Source organism: Anolis carolinensis, chromosome 1 (genome assembly GCF_035594765.1).
Source record: "Anolis carolinensis isolate JA03-04 chromosome 1, rAnoCar3.1.pri, whole genome shotgun sequence".
Lineage (NCBI taxonomy): Eukaryota > Metazoa > Chordata > Lepidosauria > Squamata > Dactyloidae > Anolis > Anolis carolinensis.
The window spans coordinates 23,197,811-23,211,245 of NC_085841.1; the positions used below are offsets into that span (position 1 = coordinate 23,197,811).

General features: G+C 42.7%; 1 long non-coding RNA gene across 1 annotated transcript in view; it reads left to right on the forward strand.

Annotated features, from left to right (window-relative positions):
• The window catches only part of LOC107982493 (uncharacterized), a 55,101-nt gene that overhangs the window by 36,226 nt on the left and 5,440 nt on the right, over positions 1-13,435 (forward strand). Inside the window, exons 3-4 of the long non-coding RNA XR_001730030.2 lie at positions 1,634-4,015; positions 5,839-6,138. This is a non-coding gene — a long non-coding RNA (uncharacterized LOC107982493). The remainder of the gene's footprint in view (positions 1-1,633; positions 4,016-5,838; positions 6,139-13,435) is intronic.

Here is a 13,435-nt window from a genome sequence, read left to right on the forward strand (position 1 = left end):
TGATTCTTTGTTGTTGTTGTTGTTGTTATTATTATTATTATTATTACCTACCTCTATAACACTATAATTTTGTCATTGGAAATGCATGTTTAAGAATTTTATTTATATTTTATGCATTCTATAATTATATATATTTTATACTATATTCATATTGATATTATTTGTGTATTTTTATTAGATATTCACATTATATTATTTTATAATTATATTACTTTGTATTTTTATTATTGTCACATATAATATTATAATATTGTAGTTATATAAGAGGAAAACAGGTATATATCTATGTCATTGTCGTTGAGGTGTGACACCCGTTTTATAAGGCAAATCAAAATAAGATTTGTGTAACACAATTTTACTATATTAACTGGTTGAGATTGTGACACCCTTGATGATTCGGAGAATGCAAATGTTGTTCCAAACACAACATTATTTTAAAATACTGTATTAAATTACCTTTACACTACGTGTCTATGAAATAGACAATTTTTCCCCCTCTGGACCTGGGACCCATCCCCAAGATTTCTCATCATTAGCTTTGAATATGCATAAAATACATTTGAATTGTTTTAACTGTGAATCTTTTAATTAATTTATTTATTTACATCACTTTTACCCCGCCTTTCTCCCCAAGGGGACTCAAAGCAGCTTACAATAAATAGGCAAAAATTCAATGCCTAAAAACAATGTAAAAACAACATTACATATAAAAAAATCTACAAAACAACAATTCATATAAAACAGATACCATTACAAAATAAAATCACATAATATAAAATTTTAAGCATGTCCAAGATTAGAATCCATTCATCCAGAATCCTCAATAAGAATCCAGAATCCTTAATACTGTTTGCATTTAATTCTGTTTTAATATTTGTATATTTTAAATGCTGTGCTAATATTTTTATGTTAAGCTGCCTTGAGTCCCCTTTGGGGAGATAAAGTGGGGTATAAATAATAATAATAATAATAATAATAATAATAATAATAATTCATTTATTTCCCACCTTTCCTTGTGGCTTGAGCAGGGCACAATCCAGTTAAAATATGCAATTACAATAAAATACATCCAGTAAATGGCAGATATTAATACATATTTCTATAAAATAAACATATTTAAAATACATGGGAAAAGATTAAAACACAATAGACATAGAATGTGATTTTAAAATTCATGGTAAAATACTTACTGGGTAGCATCAACCACCATTTCACTGGGGCCCATTCTGAAAAGAGGGATTCACTCAGCCATGGAAAGGCAGCATGGTGCAGTGGTTTGGGTGTTGGAGTCCGACTCTGGAGGTCAGGGTTCAAATCCTCACTGAAACCCACTGGGTAACCTTGGGTTAGTCACTCTCAGAGGAAACAATGGCAAACTTCCCTTGAATAGCTCTTGCTAAGAAAGCCCTGCTGTGGATCGTCTCCATTTACGGAAGCCATTGAAATCCACAAGCGTTTGGACAATTTCAACAGAGAGGAGGAAACCATGAAAATGAACAAAATCTGGCTACCAGTGTAAAAAAACCTCTAAAATAAAATACATATAATACAATAAAATGATGGTACATTAAAATGGTGCTATTTACCTTTAATTGCTGTATTAATTACTGGAGCCTTTTTGGTTGAATTCCAGGCAGGGCCGGAGAAGCAGATGGGAAAACAGAAGAAGGGCCTGCCTCAGGGGAGCGTGCTTGCTCCATCCATGTTGAACATTTACACCAATGATCAGCCACTGCCAGAAGGGACAGAGAGTTTCATCTATGCTGACGATCGTGACATCACCGCCCAGGCAGGGAGCTCTGAAATGGTGAAACAGAAGGTCTCTTAAGCTTTAGGTGCTCTTACTGCCTATTATTATTAGGAGCTCTGGTGGCGAAGTGCGTTAAAGCACTGAGCTGGAGAACGAAAGGTCCCAGGTTCAAATTTTGGGAGCGGAATGAGCGCCCGCTGTTAACTCCAGCTCCTGCCGACCTAGCAGTTCGAAAACATGCCAATGTGAGTAGATCAATAGGTACCGCTCTGGCGGGAAGTTAACAGCGCTCCATGCAGTCATGCCAACCACATGACCTTGGAGGTGTCTACGGACAACGCTGGCTGTTCGGCTTAGAAACAGAGATGAGCACCAACCCCCAGAGTCGGTCACGACTGGACTTAACATCAGGGGAAAACCTTTACCTTTTACTGCCTATTACAGGGAAAACCAGCTGATTCTTAATCCATTTAAAATACAGAAGTGTGCTTTTCACCTTAAGAACAAACAAGTATCTCCAGCTCTGAGGATCACCTGGGAAGGAATCCCACTGGAGCATTGCAGCACACCCAAATACGTGGGAGTTATCCTGGACCACATTCTGGCCTATAAGAAGCACTGCTTGACTGTAAAGCAAATAATGGGCTCAAAAAACAATCTCACATGAAAGCTGACTGGCACAACCTGGGGATCACAACCAGATACAGATAAGACATCTTCATTAGCGCTTTGCTTCTCTGCTGCTGAATATGCATGCCCAGTATGGAACACATCTCACCACGTTACAACAGTGGATGTGGCTCTTAATGAGACATGCCACATTATCACAGGATGTCTATGCCCCACACCACTGGATAAATTATACTGTTTAGCCTGCATTGCACCACTTGACATCCACCGGGAAGTAGCAGGCATTAATAATGAAAGGACCAAGGCCTGGACATCTCCCGCCCATCCTCTGTTTGGATATCAGCCAGCACGTCAATGCCTGAAATCAAGAAATAGCTTCCTAAGATCTACAGAGATACTTGCAGGAACACCTCAGCAAGCAAGAGTCCAAAAATGGCAGGCTAAAACACGGATCCTCAAGCCATGGTTGATAGTGGATGAGAGATTCCCTCCTGGGCACACAGAAGACTGGGCGACTTGGAAGGTGCTTAATAGACTGCACTTTGGCCCCATGAGATGTAGAACCAGCCTCAAGAATTGGGGCCACTAAGTGGAGTCCACGACATGCGAGTGTGGAGAAGAGCAAACCACAGACCACCTATGACAATGCAGCCTGAGCCCTGCCACATGCACAGTGGAGGACCTTCTTATAGCAACACCAGAGGCATTCAAAGCAGCCAGCTACTGGTCAAAGGACATTTAGTATAATGACAAGTTTTTAACTTTTTTGTGTTTTTAAATACATTACAACTGTATCCTTGGTTTGCTTCTGACATGATACATAAACAAATAAACAAAAAAAAAAACCCCAAAGTGTATTAAGGCAATTTGACTCCACTTGATTTACCACAGCTCAATGCTATGGGAGTTGTAGTTTGACAAGACCTTTAGCTGCTTCCTCAATAAACTACAACGTCTAGGATTCTATAACATTCAACTCTGGGCAAATAAAAAGTAAATGCAACCAACTGTTTTCCCAAGTCTATTTCTTTCCACGTAAAATAATATCACTGAAGTTAGTGTTGTTCAAAATACATTGGCTGCAGAAAACTACTTGAGCATCTATTGCACACACACAAAAAAAGGTATGACCATTCATTGGGTGCATTTTTCACAAAGCATAACCCTGCACCTTTTGAGACCGCCTCGGAAACCTCAGAGCGCGGAGGCCGGGTTTATTTGCATATAGCCCATGATGCCCCGCGTGAGGACTTCCGACTGGATTTGATAGCGGGAATCGTAAGGGAAGCACTTGAAAAAAAAAGCAGCTTTTGAAAGCGATGCGACTCTTGTTTGTTCGGAGCAAGGCATACGATCGGAGCGGAAGCTTTAAGTAAACATCCTAACGTAAAAGGAGGTGGCCCATGAGTTTGATATAGCTTTGTCAACCAGATCGTCGGATTGTTCTTAGTCTGGGACCTATCCCAGCAATTTTTGGAGGCCTGCCGTCGGGCTAATATTGTACTGTAAAGGCAGTATATATGCTGGCAGTATCTGTCTTTATCCTGGGCGATATCCTTGTAGATGGCCAATTTGGCCCTTGGGCTCCGAGTTCCCTGGGTACCCGTATTGGAAACTACAACTCCCAGGTCCGAGGTAAATGGCTCCCAAACTGGGTGTGTATGCACAGTTGGCCATGTTGGGTCTCATACCAGATCTGACGTCAGCTGGGTTCATTGCTTTCTGGTTGCAAGTGAGCTATAACTCCCAAAATCAAGGTCTGTTCTCACTAACCCCTGCAGTATATTCAGATGGTCAAGGAGTTTCTCTATGCCAAGTGCGGTCCCAGTCCACTGTCAGCAGGGGTCACAGGATCAGTGAAGGTACTGCAAATCCCATTATCCGTGGCAAGTTTGGTCCAGATCCATCCTTGGTTGGGTTAACAGTACTCTCTGGATGGAGGTCAGGTGCAACTCTTGTAAATCATTGTGAATTCTCCCCAAACCTCTTGCTCAGTTGCTGATCCATTCCTCTGTCTACTGTGTGCCCATAGGAAAGGGTAGGAAAGGGTTAAGGGAGAGGCAATGGGCGGGGTCACCCAGACACCATACACATTTTTACTATTACAATGTGTGTGCAGATATATGATAACTATGAGGTAAAGTATTTGCAATTAAGTTCATTGAGTCTAGTAAAAGTTCTGCAACTTTGTTTTGGAACTGAAGGCACAAATGAGAAAAGTATATGCAGCTCTGATTGGAGTTCGTCCTATTTTTAATAGCTATCCATTGGATTTTGGGAGTTATAGTTTACCCCTCACAATGGATCCCACCAACATAATAATATTTGATCTGATAATAATAATGTGAAAATAAGGGCCTTCTAAAACTGGGAAGGGGGTGGAACAAAACAAATCCAAAACACTTCTGCTCCATGTGTTCTGGATAAGGGATTCTTCCTTTGTAATATGAGGGTTTGAACCTATGCCTCTTAGCATGCTGATAGCTTCTCAACTCAGTCATGGCACACTTTATCCAACCATCAGTTACATTGCCAGGAAAGCCATTATGGTTTTGCTATTTAAGATGGAAAAGACTGAGAAGCAGAGGAATAATCCATTCCAAATGGGAGATATTTCTGGTTGTGAATTCAATAGTAAAATGTATTTTCCTTGCACACGTCCTTGGTATGCCTGGTGTAGCTCCTGGGCTTCTTAAGTCCCTGCAGCCTTTGATCATGGATTCCTGCAAAGATTCAGTCAAGCATATATGTCGCAAAGTATTTCTGCGACAATGCTGAACACATGACAAAAAGAAGATGATTGCTGGGCTTAATGCCACACTGAATTTTCTGGAGATTTTCTGTCAAACCTAAGAAGCACTGCAAGAGCCAGTTTGCTGCAGTAGTGTGAGTGTTTGGCCATGATTATGCAGACCAGGCTTGGAATCCCTGCTCAGCCATGGAAACCCATTGGGTGGACTTGGGAAAGAAAACGGCAAGAAAACCCTGTAATTGGGTCATCATAAGATGGAAACAAGAATAGATCCTATGCAAGGTCTCCATGACATTGTCTTTGAAGAGTGACACCGTTGTCCATGTCACAGGCAATCAATTGTTCATGGCCGAGTATGATTGTCTTTCAGAGGAAACTCTTGGCAGTGGACCCATTCATAAATGACTGACTGTGAAGACCGACCTACACTGGATTCACATGGGGATGTAGATTTCCAGATGAAAGGCAGTCCCAAAAAGGGTTTGCTTGTCACGCCTTCCTCTTGGCACATTTCTCCCTTTCGCCCTAAAACAACCACAGCAGCGTTTGAGTGAAGGGTCCCATTATCAGGAGGAGATGCCGCCCTATAAAAAAAATAATACAGTAATAATAGTATTCACGTTCTGAATAACTCTCATCACCTTCTTAACCTTTCATTTGCAGTGGCAAAATTATTATTTATTTACCATATTTGTATCTTCCACAGATGGTAAAGCATCATGGTGTCAAGAGAAGGGTTATTAGTAGGTGGTGAAGCTCCAGTGAGGAAAAGGGCAGAACTGGGCAAGGTAAACATTCATACTTGCTGAAGAAACTTTGGTCACTGTAGCCAGCTTTTCCAAGCCACGTTTCCAAGCTCTGGAAAGGGTTAAACCATTTCTGCAAAGTTAGAGACGTGGCCAAGGACAGCCCTTGTCAATCACAGAAGACAAGATCTAGCTGAATGTCATGATGGCATGATGACAACAGTTTTGGACAGCAATGGCTCCCAAAGCGACCATTTGAGGTAATCATTAGAGGTGGGATCAGGTGTCAAACAGAGATGCATTACTGAACCAACCTTATTTTATGGGTTGCTGAGAGTTTTCTGAACTGTATGGCCATGTTCCAGAAGCATTATCTCTTGACGTTTCACCCACATCTATGGCAGTCATCTTCAGAGGTTGTGAGGTCTGTTGGAAACTGGGCAAGTGGTGTTTATATATCTGTAGAATGTCCAGGATGGAAGAAAGTACTTTTGTCTGCTGGAGGCAAGTGTGAATGTTGCAATTAATAACCTTGATTAGCATTTGAATGGCCTTTCAGCTTCAAAACCTGGCTGCTTCCTGCCTGAGGGAATCCTTTGTTAGCTGGGCATGATTGTTTCCTGTCTAAAATTCCCATTTTCTGAGTGTTGTTCTTTATTTACTGTCCTGATTTTAGAGTTTTTAGAGCCAGATTTTGTTTATTTTCATGGTTTCCTCCTTTCTGTTGGAATTGTCCACATGATTGGGGATTTCAGTGGCTTCTCTGTGTAGTCTGACATGGTGGCTGTCAGAGTGGTCCAGCATTTCTGTGTTCTCAAATAATACACTGTGTCCAGGCTGGTTCATCTAGTGCTCTACTATAGCTGACTTCTCTGGTTGAAAAGTCTGCCGTGCTTTTCATGCTCTCTGATTCGTGCCCAGGCATTGCTGCGTTTGGTGGTCCACAGCTGCACGGTTATCATACTCAGCCACAAATGATGGCCCATGACTCTAGAGTGTCCTCAGATTTAACTGTAAGTGTTGGTGAACCCAAGAGCCATGAAATGTAGACATGATGTATTTTGGGCATTTTTGCCTGACCCATTAAAAGTATCACTGTTTTGTGGATTTCAGATGTTACTGCATTTTGCTGTATGGCAGGAATTGAGTGCTTTTCTTCAGAGTGGAGTTCCCATGATTATATGTAACACTGAGGGCTACATTTCTTAATTGTAATTGGTCTAGGAACTCAGGCTGGTCCTGGATGGAGCTATGTGTGAGGAAGAAAGGAAAATACGGCATGGTCTGTGATGCCAAAATGGGTATCTGGGCGTTTGTTGACCTTTTGGCTTGGCTTGTTTCTTGTAAGGATCATGTGTTGGAGTATTCTGAGAAGATTAATCAAAAGAATATTCCTGCCAAGGGATGGTTTCCATTTGCATTACAATGATGTAAACTAAAAGCCAACTGAGTCTCACACATGTGACAAAGAGCCAGAGGTATGCACATGTGTAGGAGTGCATTCTTTGGTGAGCGTGTGAGAGATAAAGAGAACAAGCATGTGTGGTTTTTAATGGAGAACATCGGCCAATTCAGATTCTTGGCAAGAAGAATCCCAAACAACAATAAATGATTCTAGTTCACCTCTGGTTTGTGGGGGGAAACGTCAAGGGTTGCAGAATTCTATTGAGAAAAAAAGGAAAAAGAGGGAATGACCATGTCTGAAATGAATGTTATCTATTCTAGCATTTTGAGAGAGATTAAGATGGTTTAGGCCTTAAGAATGTGGGATATGAATGTGTGCTTTGGGTCACAGGAAATGGTGACACAGCATTACTACTATTTATGAAGCTTTCCGTTCACTTAGCCTCTGTGTGGTTCCCACCATGGTAGCCAAGATTTTGGGGAAAAGAAATTCCTCAGACAGGAAGAAAATGAAAACGGTGTAGCATGAAGTCTCTAAGAGAAAGTCAGGGCAATGTCTTCTTGTCAATCATTGGTTTCCACTTTTTAGATTTTAGAGGTAAAGGTAAAGATTTTCCCTGACATTAAGTCTAGTCGTGTTCGACTCTGGTGGTCGGTGCTCATCTACATTGCTAAGCTGAAGAGCCGGCGTTGTCTATAGACACCTCCAAGGTCATGTGGCCGGCATGACTGCATGGAACGCCGTTATCTCCCCACTGGAGCGGTACCTATTGATCTACTCACATTTGCATGGTTTCAAATTGCTAGGTTGGCAGAAGCTGTGGCTTAGCTGCATACTTTTGGCTGAATCTACTAGAAACGCCAGCATTTTGCCACTACCTCTCCTCTCCCACAAACCTGCCCACGGATAACCTTTTCAGTTTGAACTCAATTTACAACCATTGAACTAAGTGGAGGATGAAAGGGGACGTGTCAGAGGAGAAGCAAGAAACTAGGATATTTTAAAATCACTTGGAAAACATTAATTTTTTAGGAAACAGAATTGCACAACCACATTTGCACAGGATTCTGGACTCCTTCTGAAGGCAATCAAGATAAGCCAAATAGCTAGGGTTCTCTAGTATATTTCCTTTTTAACCATCCATTCTTTTGCATCCCCATTATAGCCTCAGACTTCACTTCCCACACACTCCTCCATTCCTCCTGCTACTTTTCGCAGACTCACTGTGTCATGGGTTTTCTGGAGGCTTCTGGGACGTGGCTATACAGCCCTCCCTCCCACAAAAGAGCCCCGGCTGAGGCGCGTGGCCTGGCCTGGCTCCTAGGGCCTGCAATGGCCCGCCATGGCTTCGAGCAATACATTACTTTACTTTCACAGCTGGCTCCAGGTAACTGCGGCGCAGAGTCCCGAGCAGGCCTTCTCTCCCTTTCTCTTCCCCATTTCCACTGCCCCCTTTGCATGCCCCAACCCTGGGTCAACCTTCTTACCTTAAAAACCAGGTGCCCTCTTACCTTAAAAACCAGTATCTGTGGATTAGGCAATGCTGGGATAGCTTATGTATATGTTTTAATATTTTATGTTTTATGATTTTATGAAATATCTTTGGAGCCATGAAGCCACTGCCACAACCTTGGTGACCGGTTCACCGACACTCCCTGACCTGGAATTCCCCGTGTTTTCCTGGTCTTCATTTTAACAAAACACTCACGCACCCATCATCTTCGGAATCAATACATTTATTGATTCCAGTTTGAACTGACTGCACAAAGGATGACTGGATCCTGAATTGGGCTAACCTTCTTTTGTGTGGCCATATGGACATAAAAGACTCATAATCACCTGGCACCCTCCCTGGAGTTTGGAAGGTCCTGCCACTATTTCTCCTGAATACCATTTTCCCTTTCCCAGGAACAGATTCCTTAATCCCATCATTCTGGGATAATATGCTGGCATGGCCATCAATGGACTTAGGCTCCATGGGTGCCAGACTCACCCGATGGGTCACTCATTAAACAATGACCAAAGCCATAACCCTCAGGGACCTTACGGCCCTACTTTGTTAGTTTCAAGGTTGAGACACTGTAACCCATTCCTAGAACTATGTTTTCCTTTGTTTTTCCTCTCCAATGGCCCCCTGCCTGCCATTGGAGAGCCAGAATCTGCATTGGAAGTGGGGAAAGCTCTCTGATTTGCTGCCAGGGGCTGCAACCCCTCCATGTGGAGGGAATCCTTCCAGCTGCTTGTGACGTCAGTGCCGGCTCCGCCATCAGCACAAATCTGGCACCCGCTGGGCATGCGTGTGAAAGACAAAAGACTGAACTGTATAAAATGTGTGTTTTGTTTGAACAATGCATGTCAGCTTCTCTGAGCGGCTTACTGCTGGCCATCATCCTTTCTGGCTAGATCGAATAATTACCTCGGTGGCTTGTGCTCCAACTCGTGAGACTTGTTTGGGGAACACTGGGGTTAGCTTTGGGTCTCTCCAGGCACGGACTCTGCAGCCTGGTGCCGGATCTCTCTATCGACGAGTCGGATCTCGTTATCTGCGTACCGAGTCTCACTTTTCGCAGTCTGGTTCTCACTATCTGCTAACTGCCCCAAATTGCTCAATAACAGTACTGTACTGTGATTTTTGTAAGCCATTGTGCAAACAAATCACAGTACATTACTACCCCCCCCCTTTCTATTCATTAGTTATCCAGTTTCATTTCTCCAGGCTCCAAAAATATTCTTCCCCTGAAGTGTTTGTGGGCCACTCTAGGTCCTCCAGTGTGATTCTGTTGGTAATTCTGGCACAAGTATAGTCAGAAGTTAGGTTTTGCTATTTTAATTATCCCCTGTGGATATAGGGTTCATACCATACCATCAGCTTTGGTTATGGAAGGACAAAATCTATGAGAACGATGTTGCAAATGCCTTTGTGCTGAGGTCTCCTTTGTCTTCTGGTCCTCAAACAAACTGTAGCACGCAATATAAAGGACTGCTCTTTTCTTCAACAATTACTTATTACTAATGGACATCATGAAGCAATGTTTGGTGGGGCAAGCACGGAAAGACATTTCATTGTATTTTTGCAATAACACAAACCATGTTTGCTGGTTTTGCATGTCTGTCTCCATCTTCTGAATAATGGCACACTGTAAAATTTGTGGGTGACTAATGCAACCGATGTCCCATCCCCACACATTTTAATTACTTATGTAAGCTTGAGTCATCCCACACTGATTTTAAGCTTTTGGAGAGAATGGAAGGGAAACAGAGCTGGCCGTAGGTATCTTTCAAGTGTAGGCGAACAGAATTTTGGTGCCCCCCCCTCCCCCCAAACCAATCACTGAAAAATAAAAGTGTTGGATAAGCGAAAATGTTGGATAATAAGGAAGGATAAAGGAAAAGCCTATAAAACATCAAATTACATTATGATTTTACAAATTAAGCACCAAAACATCATGTTTTACAACAAATAAATAGAAAAAGCAGTTCAATACATGGTAATGTTATGTAGGAATTACTATATTTGCAAATTTAGCACTAAACATTGAACAGGGATATAGGGCAGTGTGGACTTAGATAACCCAGATAGCCCTCAGTATAAAAAAAAACTCTAAAATCAGGACAATAAATAAAGAACAACACTCTGAAAACAGAAAAAAATCCAGACAGTAAACAATCAGGGACAGCTAACTCCTCCCAAAAAAAGATTCTCCCAGGCAAGAAGAAGCCAGGCCTTGAAGCCACAGGGCCATTAAATGCTAATCAAGGTGATTAATTACAACATTCATGCCTGCTTCAAAGAAAAGTTCTTTCTCCCACTCTGGACCTTCTACAGATACCTAGCTTCCAAGTTCCCACAGACCTCACAATCTCTGAAGGCCCCAAAGGTGGGCTCGCGTGGTGCGAAGGTGGGTCCGCGCCGGCCGGAAGGCCCAACATGGGCACCGGGAGGCCCAGCGCGGCCGCCGGAAAGCCCGAAAGAGAAGGAGGTGGAGAATGGTGCCCTCCTCCCAGGACGATGGCGCCCCCGGGACGATGGCGCCACAGGCAAGTGCCTATTTCGCCTTATGGTTGGACCGCCTCTGAAGGGAAATGAAGTGGAAAGTGGTCAGGATGGAGTCTCTCCACAAAGCTGCTCAGTGCCTGGTGGGTTTGCACGTTGCATCAGACTGTCTGCACTTCTGCAATTTTTGCTTATTTATTCTGTTGCTGGAAACAAACAGAAGGATGAAACATGCCTTGGCTTAATTAAGAACAATGTATTCGTAACCAAAGCCAGTCTTTAAAAGCCACTGTAAAAGCATTAATTGGTGTAGTCTAAAGTAGCCAGCACTTAAGTTGTCTTCTGTGTCTCTTTTACACTGTACAACTATACTATCTTGCCTACCAGTGCTGCATCCAGTGGAACCAAGAAATTTATAGTTTCCAGAGCCTACTGTCAGGGAAATTGAAATTACTCATAAAACTACGCATTCCAAGACACCATAAGATGAGAATTAATGACGCTGCTACAATGTCTAGTGATGCATCTTTGTGTAATACCAGGTTGGGGACTGTACAGTTTGAATGGTAATGGTGAGGTGGTCCTTTGAAATCCCTGGCTTTCTGGAACTTGAATTTTTCTTTTTAAACGATTGGCAAAAAAGCGCTAATTTGGTTGAAAATAGACACCAATAGGCTTTGACCCCTATGTTGCTTGAAGGTTTCCATTCTGAAAAAGGAGTTTCCAAAGCGGCCAGATGGTTTCCAAAGCAACACATTTGGAAAAGTAACTCCCAAAGCAACCTCAACCTGCTGGAAACATCACTTCTGGCTGCTGTCAAGCATGTAGCTGAAGCCCATAACTAGGCAACTGGAGGATCCAAAATTGGTCTTTCATTCTCTAGAGTATACCTATACCTCATCCAGCAGCTCTAACCCACTTGCAGTGATTACATCTACCTGTAATATACCCTGCTGCAATTGCATTGCTGTTCATCCCCAACATTACATTTTCATTTCTCCTTCTCTTCTGAAGTGATTTACCATTTCTTTCCCTTTTACTTGGATCCGCTGTTGCCTTCCCAACCAAACAGCTTCCTGACAGAGCCCCACTGGCAAAGTTGCTTGCTTTTAGGTCGAACGAAACCCGAACCATACAGTCAGCAAAGAAAAGGTGGCCCACTCAACCTGCTCAGCATTGATCTTGTGGCTGGGAAGTTGTTTGCCCAGCAAGACAGCAGTAGTTGCTGTCTCCTCCCATCTGCCACTTCCCACCGCAATCTGAAACAGACACTGTCCGCCCCTTTGCAGCCTTGGCTGGGAAGTGGGTGAAGGGCTTGGAACTCTTTATCTGCAAAAATATTAAGGTATCTTTAATCTCAAAAAAACATACACCTCAGCAAGTAGTACTGGACATGTTAAAAACAACAATGTGTACCACGCCACAATGTAAGCCGCCTTGAGTGCCCTTTGGGGTAGAGAAAGGAGGGGTATAAATAAATAATCTGTCTTGTCACCATGACCTGGATAGATATGCCTAGCAAAACAGCAAAAGGCCAGAAGTGAGTTTTGGAATATCGCATTAAAGACTTTTTTTTCGTGTCAAGAACAACACAAGTCACTTCTGGCATGAGAGAATTGGCCATCTGCAAGGACGTTACCCAGGGGATTCCTGTGGGAGGCTTCTCTCATGTCCCCACATGGGAAGCTGGAGCTGACAGACGGGAGCTCATCCTTCTCCCTGGATTTGAACCACCAACCTTTTGGTCAGCAGTCATGCTGGCAGTTTAACCCATTGCAGCACCGGGTGCAACTGCACTGAGGTCTAAATGAAGCACTTCTGCTGCTTAAAGGGATTGTAAGTCACGTAGAGTACAACTTTTCTTATCAGTACAGGAAAACCCAGTGTTTGGAAGACTGGGAGCTGGATTTTGTATAAATCCATGTGCGAATGGAAATTCCTCGAATCCTCAGCTTTCCCTGTTCACAGTTCCCTTCCATCCCACATCCCCAATAAGGATTGCGGCAACTATTTTACCCAAGGCATAAATTTTCTGGCCAGGTTTTAGTGACGTCTTATCTTTTTTTACTGCCAAAGTCAAAGGGCGTATTTAGCTGTGAAGATTAGAATAAAACATTCATATTTCTCCACAGACGAAACTAATCCCTTTGTTTGTATT